The sequence below is a fragment of the Ambystoma mexicanum genome, chromosome 1p (assembly GCF_040938575.1).
Source record: "Ambystoma mexicanum isolate Mex_15411 chromosome 1p, UKY_AmexF1_1, whole genome shotgun sequence".
In the NCBI taxonomy this organism is placed as follows: domain Eukaryota; kingdom Metazoa; phylum Chordata; class Amphibia; order Caudata; family Ambystomatidae; genus Ambystoma; species Ambystoma mexicanum.
This window is the reverse complement of record NC_090921.1, coordinates 287,900,881-287,919,708: the sequence shown is the minus strand read 5'-3', so window position 1 is coordinate 287,919,708 and position 18,828 is coordinate 287,900,881. Positions and strand designations below refer to the sequence as shown.

General features: G+C 45.9%; 1 long non-coding RNA gene across 1 annotated transcript in view; it reads left to right on the top strand.

Annotated features, from left to right (window-relative positions):
- The window catches only part of LOC138569138 (uncharacterized), a 69,215-nt gene extending 57,546 nt beyond the window's left edge, over positions 1-11,669 (top strand). Inside the window, exon 2 of the long non-coding RNA XR_011303142.1 lies at positions 10,922-11,669. This is a non-coding gene — a long non-coding RNA (uncharacterized lncRNA). The remainder of the gene's footprint in view (positions 1-10,921) is intronic.
- Positions 11,670-18,828: the final 7,159 nt, after the last annotated feature.

Below are 18,828 nucleotides of genomic sequence, written 5' to 3'. Positions count from 1 at the left end.
TCACATTGTGCCTTATCTGCAGCTCTGTAAGTGATACTTATTCACTTTAAAGCTTATGTTAATGTATTGTGCAATTATAATGGAAAAAGCGAATGACTATAGAGTTGCTCCACATATAACAATGGTGCAATTTAGGTATTTTGCACCACATAGTTATTTGACACTTGGCTTATTTATGGCAACTTATTCTAAAGTCACTTCCAGGGTGCCTCCAAGTATCAAAGACTGATGATGTGCCTTCCAATGTCCTTTTCGGTGAAGTCACTTCTGTTGGTGCAATCCATATGCTAATTAGGAAGTTTGCTTGTATTTTGCCTCAGAGGGCTTGGCCAGAGCTCCCCAACAAACATACACAAACACATTTAAAAATTATTTTTTAAAAAAAGGTACCTCTGCTCTGCATTCAAATGCTGCCCTGGCCATGTCTTATGTTAGACCGACCCAACCTCACGCGCCTCCAGACAGAAACCAGGCAGCTGAACGATCTTCCTAGTTCCTGTCTGTGTGTCGCACGAACATGAAGCCGGAAAAGCGATGCTCTGTGCCACTGGCCCCTGGAAGTGCTGCTGCTGGCGTAACAACACAGGCGCCAGGCCCTGCAACTCCCAGTTCAGCACCCTGGCTGCTGACTTTGAGTCCAGCCAGGGTGAGGGACTGAGCCATGCAGGGCACCCCAGCCCTGAATGTGTTGCAGCACAGCTGCCAGGCATCTCTGCATCATGTAATGAGACAGTGCAAGCCTTGCTGAGCACCCCAGCCAGGCTTGTGCTGTCCAATTACATAATTGATGATTACTGTCCCCCTGCCCTCCCTCCAAAAGATGGGGGGGACAAAAAGGCATGCCACAGAAGTTGGGGGGACAAACTCCCCTGTGCCCCCCTATAATTATGTCCATGCTCATGAACGTTTCATTTTCATCTGCAGACGTAAGTGTTAACTTTCAAATACCACAGAAACGTTACACCCAACTTCAGAACAGGAAAGAACGTGACCTACAGCCTAAATACCTAACTATTTAAGTCAAAGTCTTGAAATAGTCTTTTTCAAATAAAATGGAGCGCTGCGCCCCATCAGTTCCTCTGTATGTCTTGTCCCACGTGGATATTAGTCTCTCCTGCTCACACACAAACCTGGAATGCACATGGAAACTGAGGTTTGGGGCCTAACTTAGGGAGATAAATGTAACAGGACCTTCCTGAGTAATGGAGGACGATGAAAGGCAGTTTAGAATTCACAAACTGCTCCCAAGCTCATTTGACCTACAATCACCTTGTAGCTTACTCCCAACCAATCAAGACCCAGCTTCCTGACCACCATGATGGCTTGTGGAATCCTCCTGAGATACAATGAGTTAAGATAAATAAAGACAGAACTAAGTCAGTAAAACACAAAGGGCCCGAATTAATGTGAAATAGAGTCGGTATTAAAGTAAAGTACATCCCCAACAGCCCACGAGACCTGACAATCAGCCCTACTTGGAAATAACATGTTGACCACTTAGGATATGTTTTGCAGGCTCTTGAGCAGGCCCATCTGACCATAAAGGCACATAAGTGTTAAATTGGTCAGAGTAAAGTAGTCTAGAGGTAGGAGGAGGTGAAATCAGGCCATTGCCTAGCAAGGTACAATCTGTACAGAACTGGGCCACCCCTACTACTCAAACCCAAGTGAGAGCCTTCCTAGGCCTCACTGGTTACTATAGGAACTACATAAAGAACTATGGGACCATAGCTTCTCCCTTGAATGTAGTCTCCTCACCCAAATTCCCAAAGAAGGTCAGGTGGAATGAGGAGTGCACTCAAGCATTTGAAGGACTTAAGAAAGCTCCAGTCTTAAGAGCTCCTGACTACAACCAAACATTCATTGTACAAACAGATGCTTCCAATACAGGTATAGGTGCTGTTCTGAGTCAGCCGAATGAGAAAGGTAGGGAGCACCCCATTTGCTTCATCAGCAGGAAGATGAATGAACCAGAAACAAGGTGGGCAACCATTGAAAGAGAATGTTTTGCTATTGTGTGTTCACTGAAGAAGTTTAGGCCATACTTGTATGGATCTACTTTTGTGATTCAGCCTGACCACCAACCCCTGAGATGGTTCATGAAAATGAAAGGGGAAAATCCTAAACGACTGAGATGGTCAATCAGCCTGCAAGGGTTTGATTTTACCATTGAACACAGGTCTGGGTGTAACCACCAAAATGCTTATGGTCTCTCCAGGATGCTTGACCGACTGGAGTAAGGAAATTCATCCAGGAGTGGATTAAATCTTCCTGTTCCTTAGTCTGGGGGGACGAGTGTTAGGGAGAATTCTCATAAATGTGATAATTTCACTTACCTTTTGAGACCCCCAGCAACTTTGCTGGATTTTTAGGACTTTCATTTTTACCTGGAAAGAGTGTGAGCCTTTTTTCCCACTCTTTCATGTATTTTGATGTGTGTTTTACTTTTGTGTTCTTTGGATATGGAGTTTTAAAACAACTCCATAGGCATCATCTTTTCTTGTGTGTCACACAGCACCCTCAGTGCAGTGGCACAGGGATGTCTTTCAGACTTCCCAAGGTTTAAATACCTTCTCTGGGACTGACTACTGTCTCCCAGTGAATGTAAAGTTAAATTGACTTTGCTAGTCTTTTTAAATCTAGACCCAGCACACACTGCCTTACAGCAGAGTGCTGGAGGGAATACCTAGTATTCTCCAGCATTGGATCTTTCATGGATTCACATGCTTAGAACACTCCCCGTCGTCAGACCGGGACCCCTCGGTACACATATATATATAGCCTTTTTCAAAGGAAAAACTTTTGACACTTTTGTGTCCTATCTACGTCCTTCTAGGACCCGCCTACGCATGCTCCGCTGGCCGTGCTAGTATAAGAGGCCTGCCCCCGCGGCTCCCCTTCAGATTTCAACCGTCTCCAAAGTAGTGGGATCTCCTCGTGTTGTCCTACTGGTTTGTACTAGATTGCGTCATTGGACTTCGAGTAATAATGTCCTCTGTGTCAGGTAAAGCGCTGTTCCGTCCATGCGCGACATGCGGCTTAAAAAAGTTTTACGAGGGGGACGGATATATGGACTGCATATATTGCCTCCACCCTCACCATTCGGCGGATACCTGCGACATATGCAAGGGTTTTTCGCATAAAACCCTCAAAGACCGGAACCGACGCCTGGTGGCATGGCTGAATGATGGAGCGGGGGCATACCCCCCCTCGGAGGTGGGCTCCACACAGTCGGCAAAAACATCGCGCCGTGCGGCCTCGTCGGAACCGCCGGCGAAGAAATCTAGACCGTCGGAAAAAGAGTCGTCTGGAAGTCACTCCACTAGAGACTCCTCGGCAAAGAAATCATCCTCATCAAAAAAGCATGAGAAGGAAAGGAAATCCTCCTCTGGCGATCATCACAGATCGACCACGAGTCGAGAGTCGAGTAAAAGCGGGCACAGTGTAGAGAAGGCGGGACCGCCAAAACCACCTGCGAAGTCTTCGTCGTCGACGGCGGTCCAGTCATCGACCGCCTCCCTACCACTTGCACGGGGGGGCATCCACCATCCCGTCGACAATGGCGTTGACGAGGGCCTCGTCGTCGGGGATCCTACAGGAGGCCTGGAGGCCTGAAGTCTTTGACCCGACCCCCCCGGAGCCTTTGCTACAAGAACGAGCTATGTTGCTGTCCTCGGAGGACAAGAACGAGAGAGTTGCTGGCCCAGCAGACCTAGGGCTACGAGCGGCTGACAAGTCATTGACGAGGTCCTCCGTTACACCGGTATCTGCCCCTCTCCTCAATCCTCAATCGGTTTTGTCGTTGGATATTCTGTCCACGCTTCAGTCCTTGTTGCAGTCGTTGGACCAGCGACTACCCCAGGCAAGCCTGCCACAGTCACTCGTCGACGAGCCGGGCCCGTCCCGTCAACCGACGCACCCACGCACGCCAATCTCAACACTGGCACAGGAGGAAGGTGAGCTGCCAGATTCGGAGTCCGACAGGGGGGCCATGTCGGATATCTCATTATCCCCCTCCAGGGATCCTACCTGGGAGTCAGAGGCGGAGTTGGAAAACCCCAGAAGCCCAGCTCACCCGTCCCCTCCGGACGACATCGCGTCATTCCATTCTATGATGGAGAAGGCATGCAAAGAATTTGGTCTGTCCCAAGAAGAACAGAAAAAGGATTGTTTTTTGTTCGACCACATGGGCAAGAGAAGGAGGTCGGTGTTCTCGATACCATTACTGGACCATGTATGGAAAGAGGGGTTGCAGACAATGAGACACCCATTCTCAGAACCAGCAGTGAAAGGACACCTAGAAAAAAAAGTTTAAGGCTCCAGAGTCTACCCCCAAGTGTTTATCCTCCCAACCAACACCGGACTCGGTGGTGTCGGCGGCAGCAGCGAGGAAGGCAAAGGCACAGCACAAGTGCACGACTCCTCCTGAGAACGAGGCGAGACGCCAAGATGCCTTTGGCAAGAAAGTGCTCTCCGTGGGAGCGACCACAGTAAAGGCCGCAAACTCTCTGGCAAATGTGGCCAGATACGATAGGGAGATGTGGCACAGATTAGCTCCGCTGCTTGATCATCTTCCAGAAGAACAGAGGAAGGCGGCGATGCTACTGGTCCGAGAGGGTGAAGAAGCCTCAAATCACGCAATAAACATTGCGGTGGATCTCGCTGAGTCAGGCTTCAAGCAAGTCAACAATGGGGTGGTATTGCGTCGACAGTCATGGCTTAAGTGTACCTACTTCAGGCCAGAGGTGCAATACAAGGTCTTAGATATGCCCTTTGAGGGAGACCTTCTTTTCGGCGAGAAGGTGGACGAGGCCCTAAAAGGGATGAAAGAAGATTCGGACACGGCACGTTCATTGGGTGCCCTCCAGAGTGGCAGAAGTTACAAGTCTTTTCGTCCCTTTAGAGGGGCTTCAGGTAATTCAAGATTCTCTTCTGGAGACAGATCCTTTGCCAGATCGGCTTACCCCTCCCAGGGATACCGACGTGCCTCACAATCGGCTAACCGTCGACGAAACTTCCAGTCTTCCAGAAAACGACCATCGTACCCATTGTCGTCGAGAGACAAGCAAAATAAAGATCAGCAGTGACATACCACGCACCGTTCTGGGGGGAAGAGTCTCAGCATATGTCGACGAATGGGAAAGGATAACGACGGACCAATGGGTGTTAGACACCATAAGAAACTGACACTCTCTGCAATTCAAACACAACCCTCCGCAAATTCCACCTGCGTTCACCGCTCAGTCCCATATGAAGGTACTGCAACAAGAGGTTACACTCATGTTAGCGAAGGGCGTGATAGAATTAGTTCCAACATCACAGAGAGGTCAAGGAGTCTACTCAAGATACTTCGTCGTAAAAAAGCCGAACGGCAAATGGCGTCCCATTCTAGACTTACGCGATCTCAACAAGTCCTTAAAGAGCCTAAAATTCAAGATGCTCACTCTGCAGGAAGTGATCCGCGCAGTTCAAAATGGAGATTTCCTGGCGTCCCTAGATTTACAGACGCGTATTTCCATATTCCATAGGGCGAACTCACTACCAATTCACGGTTTCCTCCTTTCGGGCTCAAGACCTCCCCCAGAACATTCACAAAATGTCTGGCTTCAGTGGCTGCCTGGCTAAGGAAGCAAAGCCACCATGTATACCCATACCTCGACGACTGGCTGGTAAGGGGATCCTCCCCAGCGTCGACCAACACAAGTCTGCAAGCCACCAGGCAGCTTCTACAACGACTAGGATTCGCCATAAACTTCGAGAAATCCTCTCTGCGGCCATCGAGAACGCTGGTATTCTTGGGGGCACAGTTCGAGACTCAGTTAGGGCTGGTGAAACCTTCCCTCGACAGGACCTCAAGACTCATTCAACAAGCGGCCCGGCTACGGCAAAACACCAGGATCTCTGTGAGAAAGTATGTTTCGGTCCTGGGGGCCATGGCATCCTGCATCCATCTGGTGAGAAACTGTCGACTATTCATGAGGCCAGTCCAAGAATTCCTCGCGGACCGATGGACACAGGCTCAGGGATCGTGGTCGGACAGGATAACCGTCGACGACGACAAGCTACGTCGGACCCTCCAGTGGTGGCAGATTTCCCACAATCTGAGCAACGGTGTGCCCCTACAGGAGCCGGAGTTTCAGAGCACCATAATTACGGATACGTCCCTAACCGGATGGGGAGCGCACATGGGTGCTCTCCAAACGCAAGGTCGCTGGTCTCCAACAGAGTCACTCCTACACATAAACTTACTGGAACTCAGAGCGGTACGATGGGCTTTGAAGGCGTTCCTACCACACATCAAGTGTTCGCGAGTGCGAATACTGACCGACAATACAACAGCCATGTTTTATCTGAGGAAACAAGGAGGGACACGATCGAGGACTCTTTCCATAGAAGCCCAGAAAACATGGCATTGGGCATCGAAACACGAAATTTCCCTCGTGGCTCATCACCTTCCAGGAGTGAGGAACGGCCAAGCCGACTCCCTCAGCAGAAGCATGGCCCAGATACACGAGTGGGAAGTGGACACGGGTCACTTGAGGAAAGTGTTCGAGAAGTGGGGTCACCCCCCTCTGGACGCCTTCGCGACCAAAGACAACAAGAAATGCGAGCAATTTGCAAGCAGATGGCCCCAAGAGGGATCGGTGGGGGAGGCGTTCTCCTTCCCATGGACGGACATGTTCCTCTATGCTTTCCCCCCGTTTCCCCTCATACGGAAAACAATACAGTGGATACGCAGATACAATTGCCGGGTGATTCTAGTGACACCATACTGGCCGAGGCAACCGTGGTTCTCAGACCTCCTCCATCTATCGCTGGAACATCCCATAGCGTTTCCGAAAGTCCCGTACCTTCTATCCCAGGACAGAGGCACGGTGTGGCATCACGACCCGGACAGTCTTAACCTTACGTCCTGGCTCCTGACTTCTCGGAGTTTGGCGCCTTAGACATTTCAAAGGATTGCCAAAAAATTCTACAGGCGGCTATAGCCCCTTCTACTAACAAATCTTACTCCTATAAGTGGCGGAGATTCTGTGAATGGTGTTGTAGTGATACACGAAATTGCAACCTTGCCAATCAGGGCTTTAGATGACAGCATTAGCCGCTGAAAGCCAATAGTGTATTCAAAGTATGTGCTAAAAATGCTGACAGTAGTCTGTTGTAGCACTTCCATTATGCAGTAGTGAGCTACAAGGAATATGCAGGCCTAGTATGAAATAGGTCACATTATGCATTGTTGATAGACAGGCAGGGAGAGGGCCCCTAGCTCTGTAGCTAATAGGTATTTTTGGAGTGTTTGGAACATCATGGCACCTATATAGCGCTTAGATAGCCAGTCTTAAGCGCTATAAACACTAAGCTATGAGTGCATGCCTTTTAGAGCTTGCAGATGGGGTTAATACATCCCTGCTTCCCTTAGAATATTCAGCCTCACTAACGGTAGCCCTGGCTCCAAGCTAATCTTCCTTTTCTCTGGGAAGGTACTGATAAGACATTCCTCAGCCTTCGCAGATGGGAACCAGGGAGGGGTAGGAGCGAGCAGGGAGCCTCTCAGAGAGAGTTGGGTTTTTTCCATGAGCCAGTTGCACAGGGAAAGTTCTGGAACTGTGCGTCATGGTGACTGACAGCACGAGATTATAAAATATCCATGCACACATGACTCGGTGGGAGATCGTCCTGTGGACTTGATTCATGCACGGTCAAGTGCCCGGAATTGGCTCTGACGGTGTCCTCCAGCATTGTTTTTCTGAGCGGGGCTTGTTTTTACAGCTAGCTTATGAAAAGCCAAGGTCTCCCAGTGCTGATTAAAGGGACGTAAGACTGTGTTTCTCTATGTTTCTCTATGTTTCTCTATATTTCTCTATGTTTATCTAAGTTCCATGCTTCACTATATTTTGCATTGCTCTAAGGTTTATGCTTTGTAATATTCTCTAACTTGAATCCCAAATGTATATGAAATTCACTGCTTAGAATAAATATGCTAAAACTTTGAAAGTGTCATTTGTCACTAGCATGAGATCACTGCTCAGCACAATAGAACCTGTATTTTGGGCTGAATTGGGTATTTTTGCTCTCAAAGGGCTGGCCCCGAGGAAGATTTTGCCCATATCAAGACATTTGGTGGCAGCTTTGTGGGATTTGTGAAGAGCAGTGCCGTGCTGTGACATGACAAATTGTGTGAGAGAACACAGTGTAGAGTGGGGAGCAGGCTGTCGCATTTCCTTGGTGGTCTCACTGCAGCTCTGAGACTTCAAAAGGCAGCAATGTTGTGTCGGCTTGCCGTGGCCGATAGCTTGTGTGGTTAAGACTCCCTTCAGTAAATCAGTCGTGACTGACTTATTGCTTGGGATGGGGCCAGGGAGTACAAGGCGATAAACAAGCGGGAAATGGCTTTGTTTAAAGCACTCCGATGTATGGTCAAGAAAGATGTATGCTCAATTAGAAAAGAATTTTATCATGCGGTTTCCCCAATTTAAAGTTGTAATTTGGAATGCATAGTGAGACGGAGTTCTCATCTCTATTCTGTCATGAGGGCAGGGAAAAATAATTGCAAGGATTTGACATGCAAATTGTGAATAGTGATTTAACCATTGACTCAGCCCCAGTGTGCTAGCGAGTGGGGGCTGTAATGTTCGGAGGCGAAGGTTTGCTTTTTTGATGTATGCTTTTGAATGTTGGCATTCCTGAATAATGAGGAGCCATGCTTAGGAGAATGAGTAACATCTGTGCTGAGAGCCTAAAGGGTTTGTGTTTTTCTTTTGGCAACTGTAAAATTCCATGTGCTGGTGGTGGCGAATTCTGTTTTAAAGGAAACACACTAAAATGGTTATATTGCATTTTAAGCTGTGCCATGCTTTTAATGGGTGAGAGACTCACTTAAAAAGAAAGTGAGTGAATGTTATTTGGATTTTCGATTTTTGTGTATTGATTTGAATTTGCAGAATCAGTTGCAATGGTTTGGGGAAAAAACAATTTATATTTTTCTAAATTGCCCCTGGAGTATTTTTTAACTGTTCGCATGCTATGCCATGGATTTGTGCTGTTGCCTCATAAGTGATGTATGATTTAGAAATAGTAACCTGTTGACTGTGATACATGATGAAAAAATGTTGTTGACACATTAAACAGCCCACAAGCAATATAGAGTGTGGGTTGCTCTTGCAGGAAAACGTGCAGGGAGCTGCACTAAACATTGGCATTTTTATTTTTTAAATGCACTGAAATAAGTGGTTATATTTTGGCAATGGTACAACAGAATGAAAAATCTGTGTGTGATAAGATAGCACAAAGATTTAGTGGGTTGTGAGTTCTCTTGAAAGATCGCACATTACTTTGGAAGCAGCTCGTGAAGCCAAAACTACAAGGAAAAAAAAAAAAAACGTATGCTTTTAAATGGGACATTAATCAGTTTAAAACAGGCAAAAAGACGCTTTGACATTTTGCAAAATTACATGGAGTAGAATCTGATGACAAGAAAAGTGCCTCTTTTGAAAATAAGAGTCTTGCTGTGTGTGCAGAGCTTGTGCCTTGAAGCTGTTTTGGGCGAGGTGCGCGAAAGGAAGGCAAACAAAAGCAGAATACTGCACTTCAAGAAAGAGTTAATCAGGATGAACTGTCTGAAACGAGTGCCTTTCCATTGAAGCCGCCACAGTGTAAGAGTTATAGAGCAAAAAGAGATAAGCTGCGTGCTCATGGCGCTGCCAGGTGCACACGAAAGATAAACAATGCCTGCATTCCTGAGGAAGGAGGTGCAAAGACAGAGAGCTGTTCAGAAGTAAAGAATTTTCCCAGTGACACTGTGGTGGGAAACAAAGGCATGCAGGATGGCAGACGGGCACATCACATCTGAACATTAACCTATGCATCTGTGAATGGGCCAAGAAAAGACAGTTGCCCATTCCAACAGACATTACTGTGCAAACCGCATTCCAATGTGATGTGATGTGATGTGAAGTGAAACGCTATTGCTGTGCAAGCTGCATTCCAATGCTCCATGTGATGTGAACTGAAGTAAAGTGCTGTGCACTGGAGAAGAAACCTCTAGGCGCTTTGAGAAGAGAAAATACACATCTGGCAAACTGCAAGCTACATTGCCAGGGATGGAGTAACTGACAAAGACATTATGGCATTCCAGATGGAAGCAGAACTGACAAAAGTGCTTAGCCGTTTTGCAAGAGACAACATGCAGAGCGGGGCTTTGAAGTATAACATGAATACTGCACATTAGCCATGATCCAGAAGCCTCATGGCCTAGTGCAAGAATGAATGATTTGTTGAAGCAACAAAAGAAACTGACTTAGACTGTTGCACTCAAAGGGGTAGTCCAAGAAACAGCAAACCCCCTTTTGAAAAAATGACAAGTGAAAAAACCAGAGGCTTGAAAGACACTGCCTGTATGGAGAAGAATAAACAAAGCTGCTGCTTGTACAACTGTAGGCGGTATTGGACTGAAAGACTTTACCTTTGAAAAATGGAGTGATGCCAGCAGGGCAAACTAAATCAAGATCATGAGACACTGGAAGCAAGTTGGCGCCTGGCATTGGTGATCGCTTTGGTGAAAAAAGAAAAGCATTGTGCGACCTGGGTACTTATTATATGGCTTTTGTAAAAGCACAGATCAGTCTGAGGTACCATTGACCAACTATGATCGCATTGCACAAATGAGTTTGTGATTAGGCAGTTACACCCCGTATGGTTGAGTGTAAATAAGCCCCCAGAAACATGCAGAAGGGTGATAAATAATTGCAGTAGCAATGACAAAGTGTGTAGTTACCTGATGAGACTTTTTTGAAGATGGGGGTGGTATTATGGGAAGGGGTGGATAACGCTGATATTGAAGTTTTGATGACATCCTAACATGAAGAATAATGATATTGGACTTTTGATGAAATCCTAACATTTCTGTTTGTATTTTGCCTAGGCAAATAACCAAGAAATAGATTGGGGGGTAGACGTGTGCAAATGCCGGGTGACACTGATCAAGGAAACAGACGCATTCTCAGAGAAAGCGAGCCACTGCGACATGCTATTTCAACTTTAAACGTGCCCTGCACCGCACTCAATGCTGCAACCTGCGAAAGGTGTCCAACAGAGTAATAACTTCTGCTGAACTGGCACGGTGCAGACTTGGCTAATTATCAAATATTTGATGCTACACATTCAAATGATTCAGTTGCTGGAAATAACTTAATTGACATGACTTGCCCTTTCTTGTTTAAAGGACTATGGACAATGAGTTGTGGACTGTAACATCAGGCACCACAAACAGCTGTGTGACACAGCAATTGAATGCTAACACATTGAAAAATGGTTTTTAAATGCACTGTTGAGATGAATCTGAAAAAACGAAATGGTTTTACTCTTCCAACTGAATTGCTTTAACCAGAGATGTTTTGCTTTTTGCTTTGAAGAAAAAAAAAAAACTTCTACGTTACACGTAGGCAGGAGAATGATTTATGAATTGTTGGGGCAGCAGAATTATGCAAGCAGGAGCGTAATTTATTTTGAGATAAGATGAGTGCGCACATCAAAGTCACCTGTGCGTAGGTTAAGATTCTTAATTGAAGTAATGCTGCCAAGTGTGTGAGCTATAATTTGAAATGGTAATCTTTGAAACACTGGATACTTTTACAGCCAGCTTAAGGCAGGTAAATGAAACCATGACTGACTTGATGTTTGATTTTATGACACAGAGTGTGACACGGTTTTTGTTAAACCAACCAGTTTCATGTTTTTGTGGGGACAGCTGTCTCCAGCACACTAATGCAAAGAGTCACCTTTTGATTGTAGACATTTGGAATAATTCTTTGGAAAAGCGCTACAAATGAGTATCCACATGGAATTGCTAGTGTACTGACCTGGCACATTGTCGGGCATCTTTTGTCACTGAATGGATACGATTTGTTTAATTTGTTTAATGTGATGTTTTTCTGACCAAGAACTGCAGCGAGTGTTCTCGCCAAGATTTTATGGACTATAACTTGACTAATGCATTTTACCATGATGTGATGAAACAGCCACTGCCGGATAGTAGTATGGTGCTTGTGGCTAAAAACTAATATTGTATATGGTAGATATCCCACTTGAAGAAGGGTATTCTCCAAGTCACAATAGGTAGACACTGTGAACCTGTTAGATTTTCCAGTAGTAAGGCAACATGTAAATTGTAGACTGGTAATGCACACCTCCATAATTACAGTGATACACTTAGACATAGATTTACCATGAGGCAATGTTTCCTTAGTACTACCAAGCTGCTACAAATGGAGTCCATTTCTATGGCCCATCACTAGAGTGCGCGTAGCTAGGGAGCTAGATTCATTAATTGCAGGAGCTTTATATGCTTGTGACATAGAAACTGTGCACAATAAGCTAGCCACTATGGGTTCTGATGCCAACTCTGCTATAGAACTTCTGGCCTGGTGGGGCCCATTGATACGCCCAACACTGCTACAAGTATTAGCAACCACTGAAGATGGCAGAATTTTAGGTATGAAGACATTTTTTCTGCCATAGGGCAGGTAACAAGACTGCTAAATACACACGATGCATTGTATGGCAAACATTGTTTGATCAGCAGGTGTTGGCTTTTTACTGGGTGGGGGCGACCATCCTCCACACACTGGCACGCAGAGCTACAGTTACCAGCATACATATGGATTGAATTGCTTGCTTTTGATTGCATGAATAACACATGCCATGCTTGATGTAAATTAGTAGAATTGTTTTTATTTAGATAACCTGGTGCCCATGGGTTCACCTTGTTCACGAAATTAGATGGTTTCTGGGTGGGTTCCACATACACGGGGGAAGTGTCTAGTCACACAGCCCACAGTTACGCTTGAATGCCCTGGGATCAGGGGGAGGTAGGCCCTTAGAGTGAAAGGCTGCCAGGTTTTAGAATTGGTAACCATACATAAATGCAATAGTGCATTGTAGATTAGACTACACTGGATTGCCTTGAAATTTTAACTGCATGCTGCTTTTTAACTGACAATCAGTTATACAAAATTGATTTAGGTATTTTTGTGTAGGCCAGGTTTTGGCAAGGGTATATGTCACTGTTCACTTTGTGTACATTTTTGTTTAGGTAGTGTTTTACCTTGCATGCCACGCTAACTAACCGCTAGAAGATAGTTTGCTTAAACCTCTTGCAAAGCCCCCAGGTCTTTATCACTGCACTAAATACTATATTGATAGGTATTAGTCAGCATTTGTCGCACAAACGTTGAATAGGGGTGGAATGTAGTGATACACGAAATTGCAACCTTGCCAATCAGGGCTTTAGATGACAGCATTAGCCGCTGAAAGCCAATAGTGTATTCAAAGTATGTGCTAAAAATGCTGACAGTAGTCTGTTGTAGCACTTCCATTATGCAGTAGTGAGCTACAAGGAATATGCAGGCCTAGTATGAAATAGGTCACATTATGCATTGTTGATAGACAGGCAGGGAGAGGGCCCCTAGCTCTGTAGCTAATAGGTATTTTTGGAGTGTTTGGAACATCATGGCACCTATATAGCGCTTAGATAGCCAGTCTTAAGCGCTATAAACACGAAGCTATGATTGCATGCCTTTTAGAGCTTGCAGATGGGGTTAATACATCCCTGCTTCCCTTAGAATATTCAGCCTCACTAACGGTAGCCCTGGCTCCAAGCTAATCTTCCTTTTCTCTGGGAAGGTACTGATAAGACATTCCTCAGCCTTCGCAGATGGGAACCAGGGAGGGGTAGGAGCGAGCAGGGAGCCTCTCAGAGAGAGTTGGGTTTTTTCCATGAGCCAGTTGCACAGGGAAAGTTCTGGAACTGTGCGTCATGGTGACTGACAGCACGAGATTATAAAATATCCATGCACACATGACTCGGTGGGAGATCGTCCTGTGGACTTGATTCATGCACGGTCAAGTGCCCGGAATTGGCTCTGACGGTGTCCTCCAGCATTGTTTTTCTGAGCGGGGCTTGTTTTTACAGCTAGCTTATGAAAAGCCAAGGTCTCCCAGTGCTGATTAAAGGGACGTAAGACTGTGTTTCTCTATGTTTCTCTATATTTCTCTATGTTTCTCTATGTTTATCTAAGTTCCATGCTTCACTATATTTTGCATTGCTCTAAGGTTTATGCTTTGTAATATTCTCTAACTTGAATCCCAAATGTATATGAAATTCACTGCTTAGAATAAATATGCTAAAACTTTGAAAGTGTCATTTGTCACTAGCATGAGATCACTGCTCAGCACAATAGAACCTGTATTTTGGGCTGAATTGGGTATTTTTGCTCTCAAAGGGCTGGCCCCGAGGAAGATTTTGCCCATATCAAGACAGGTGTAGAGAACAACGGGGCCTACAACCATTGTTGGTGACGCCGGAATAAGTTCTACCTTACCTGCTCCTCTTGGCAGAAAAGGGATTGTCCCCCTCGTCGATAAAGGTACACCTGGCAGCCATCTCGAGGTTCACAAGGAAGAGGCAGTTGTCTCCTCTATTCAGTGACAGACTGGTAAAACACTTCATGCGGTGTTTATTTCGAGCCTTTCCCCCGGTGAAACGTTTTCCCCCGACGTGGAGCCTCAACACAGTGTTGGCAGGCTTGATGAAACCGCCTTTCGAGCCTATGGCCACGTCCGACATAAAATTCATTTCGTGGAAGTTGGCATTCCTGATAGCTATCACATCAGCCAGACGTATCTCGGAACTACAAGCGCTGGTCGTGGACCCGCCCTACCTAAGATTCTTTAAGGACAAGGTAGTCCTGGCAACTAACCCTATGTTCGTCCCGAAGGTTCCGACGGTATACCACAAACACTCATCCGTGGTTCTGCCTACTTTCTTCGCCACTCCATCATCGGCAGCAGAAAAAACTCTTCATACCCTGGACGTTAAGAGGGCCCTGAAATTCTACCTACATCGTACACAAGACATCAGGGCTACTCGGCAACTGTTCGTCGCATATGGTCCGTCGACGAGAGGAAAAGCAATCTCCAAACAGGAACTGGCTAGATGGGTCTCGTCGACGATTGCTTTTTGTCACTCTAAGGCCGGAAGGCTACTGCAAGGACATCCTAGAGCTCATTCTACAAGGTCGATGTCCTCCTCAACAGCGTTATGGGCTGGGATTCCGCTGACGGACATATGCCAAGCGGCGGCATGGTCAGTGCCCCACACGTTTACCCGCCACTACTGCCTTGCCAGGCAGCATGCAGACGAGGTGCAGATGGGAAGAGCTGTCCTGCGCCATTTATTTCAGTAAGGTAAGCTCTTCCCTGTGGAGATTCAGTTATCTACCCTCTTATGGGCGATACACTTTATGTGGGCAATGTTATATGACTTAACTTATCCCTACGGGAGATATGCATTGTGTAGTAGGGTGAGGATATATAATGTTACATTACATTCTCACCGCCGCCTCAAGCGTTACTGCTATACAATCTATTCTAAGCATGTGAATCCATGAAAGATCCAATGCTGGAGAAGGGAATAGTTTCTTACCTGTAACTCCATTTCTCCAGCATTGGTATCTTTCATGGATTCACATGCGCCCGCCAACCTCCCCGTATGTAATGTATGTGATAAATTTAACCCTTCCTACTTTGGAGGGGCCGAAATCGGAAGGGGAGCCGCGGGGGCGGGCCTCTTATACTAGCACGGCCTGCGGAGCATGCGTAGGCGGGTCCTAGAAGGACATAGATAGGACACAAAAGTGTCAAAAGTTTTTCCTTTGAAAAAGGCTATATATATGTGTACCGAGGGGTCCCGGTCTGACGACGGGGAGTGTTCTAAGCATGTGAATCCATGAAAGATACCAATGCTGGAGAAATGGAGTTACAGGTAAGAAACTATTCCCTTCCCTATGCCTAGAAAACTCATGTAGCACTCAAATGCTACCCTTTCCTCTCAGAATGGCTGGAGGCAGTGGTAATACCATGATTTTCCTGACCGCGACCCGTTTAAATGCTCCGGTAGCTAAAATCCAACAGAGCCATGTTTTTCAAGAGGGCATCTGAGCCCCCTATGTAAAAAACAGGTTCCGATCGTCTTTTTTTGTCATTTCTTTTTGGAAACGTCCTTCTAGTGTTTGTCTCTGGGTGCCAAACCAGGTTTTGTCCCTTTGTTCCATCGCCTTTGGCGGGCTTCAGGGCTGAAGCCCTCCTTTGGCGCCTGAGTGTCTGGGGTGGACAGGATGTGAGGGAGGAGCCCAAAACTCCCTGTGCTTAGTCTCCTAGGAGACCCGAATGCACTCTGGCATGATTGGCTGGCTGACTGTCCGGCAAGGACAGCCACCCTGCTGGGTGAGTGGCACCTAGTCTGGAATGAATGGGAGAAAACAGTTTTAAAGCAGGTCTCTAGGACTTCGAAGGCAGAGTCGACCACTGGAACGAAAGAACCGAAGACGAGCTGAAGGAAGACGACTGCTGCAACTCCTGGACCGTTGGTTTGCCCGGTGAAGCCCTGCTGCAGGTCCGAATAGCCTAAAACTCCCTCGACAGAGAAGCCCCTTCAAGGATGACTTCTTCCCTTGAGCTGGTGGGAACATCCAACTTGCAGGCCACCTGGAAACCATCTGCATACTGGTCGAATTTTCTTCAGAGTGCTGTTGAAAACCACATACCCAGTGAGAAGGATACCAGTTTGTGGACTTCAAGGCACTCACACCTTAAACTGATGTTCTGCCAAGCTTGTGGATCCCTCCCCGTGCAGTGCAGGAAACTCCCGACGTCCTCCTTCTTGTCCCCATGACTGAGGCCCAGGAACACCAAGATCTGCAGGAACTGCCAGGAACAATTGCCTCAGCTACAGCTTTTCTTCGTTACCAAGGTACTGTGCAAACGCGGTTGAGAAATCCTCTCTGCTGCGGTTAAAGTTCGTGAAACTTTCCTAACTTTATAGTCTTGTTCACTCCTAACCCGACATAAAACGCTTTTCGTGCAAACTACTCCTGAGAACATTGGCAAAGACTTAACCGTTTACTACCAGAACTGTGCTATCCTATCCAAGACACTGATCCATTGACTTTGGTCCAGGCCTATTGAATTGAACTGCCTTTTTTAGTGAACTGAAACTATTTGCCCTGCCTAAGAAAGTATTTGTGCTTAATACTTATAACCTTTGTCTTTTTTCTCCCTTTTTAAAGTTACTGAAGTGCCATTTTGCTCCCACATCTGGGGAGCCTACCCTGTTCAGAAACATATTGGTTTGGTACTGGAGTGTATTATAGTGTGAAGAAATCTAGAGTAAGTGTTTGTTTGTGCCACTGTGATTGCATGTCCTTTGTGTAACACCTTGTACTGCTCACATCCCTCTTGAGATGAGCCTGGCTGCTCAGCCCTGCTACCACATAACTGTGTAGTACAGACTTATACCAGAGGTGAGATTGTGCTTACACCTGTAGTCTTAATTGTGTGTAGTGTTCCCAAATGGTACTGCATGTAATTCTGCCTAACAATCGCCAATAAAAGCAGTTCTGCAATGCATAACGACATATTTGCAATGCATATGAAAGCCATGCGGTAAATGATCAACTGTGCATTAATTTAACTTGGCTTTTTGAGAGTTCCAGTAGATATCCCTTGAATAGGCATTATACTCTCTTCCTGATGCATGAAATCCCAAACTTGAGACTTTTGACCTCAGGTGATATTATGACAGTGGAATTCGTATATGCGAACTGCTGCGATAAAGTAAAACTTCATTTGATGTCGTTTATATCGAAGGAGGTCATTATGGCAGAAAAAGAGCGATTTCTAGTACTGGGATTTGAAGTCACTGATGCAGGACCCTCAATAATCTGGAGACTGGTCCCAATTTATCCAGACATGAGTAGGTTACATGGATCGACTAGTGCCCAATATTCAGATATTTATAGTTCAAGGGGATACACACAGGATCCGTCCTACACTGGGGTCACTGGAGCTTGGTCCCAAGGGGGAAGTAACAGGTGGACACAAGAAGGTAATCAAGCACACTATAAATGATGTTCCAATTGGTCAATTGCCTCTTGGAACTCCAGAGGTTTTAGAAATATTTTAAATAACAAAGATATTTTTGTGTCATTTGATATAGTGTGCTTACAAGAAACACTGCTCCAGGATACCCCTATTATTGAAGGATTTGAAGTTATTTACGCTAAAGCCTTACAAGGCCTTAAGGGAAGGCCGTTTGGTGGCCTTTTGACTGCTATCAAGCGATCCCATAGGGTGTCCATTCAAAAAATTGAAGTTGATATAGCTGATATGTTGGTGGCACTGTTGACTTGTTAGGAGGCGGCGATGGTCCGTACACTAGGTGTATTTTGGTAAATGTTTATTTTAGTCCAGATAAAGAACAATTAGAGGAGGCTCTGACGGCACTATCGTTTACGCTACTGGGGGAACTTCCAGAAGATGGTGCTTCACTTATAGCCCTAGGTGATTTTAACGCGGAATGCCTGGGCGATAATTGGTACTTGGCACCAAATAGAAGTGGTACGGCCAATGGAGACGCCTTAGGGGCAAACGAATTATACAAGCACTGAAAGCCTGGGTCTTGTCAATTGTGAATGGGAATGTGCAAGGTGACATACCTCCCAATATTTCATGGATGACAGGACCTTTGAAAACAACTCTAGATTATGTCTTTGTCTCAGTTGAATTGGCACTAAGGGGAGGATCACTGGTAATAAATCTACTGGACCTGAGTGATCATGCGCTATTGGTGTATAGGACTACACTTCTTTTTAAAAAAAGGAAGAGAGTGATATGCACATGGTAGTAGAAATAAACCCAAGAAACTGTGAGGTGAGATGGATTCCAAAACTTGCAAAGGCCTTTGAAGAGGTGATCACCAATATTTCAATACAG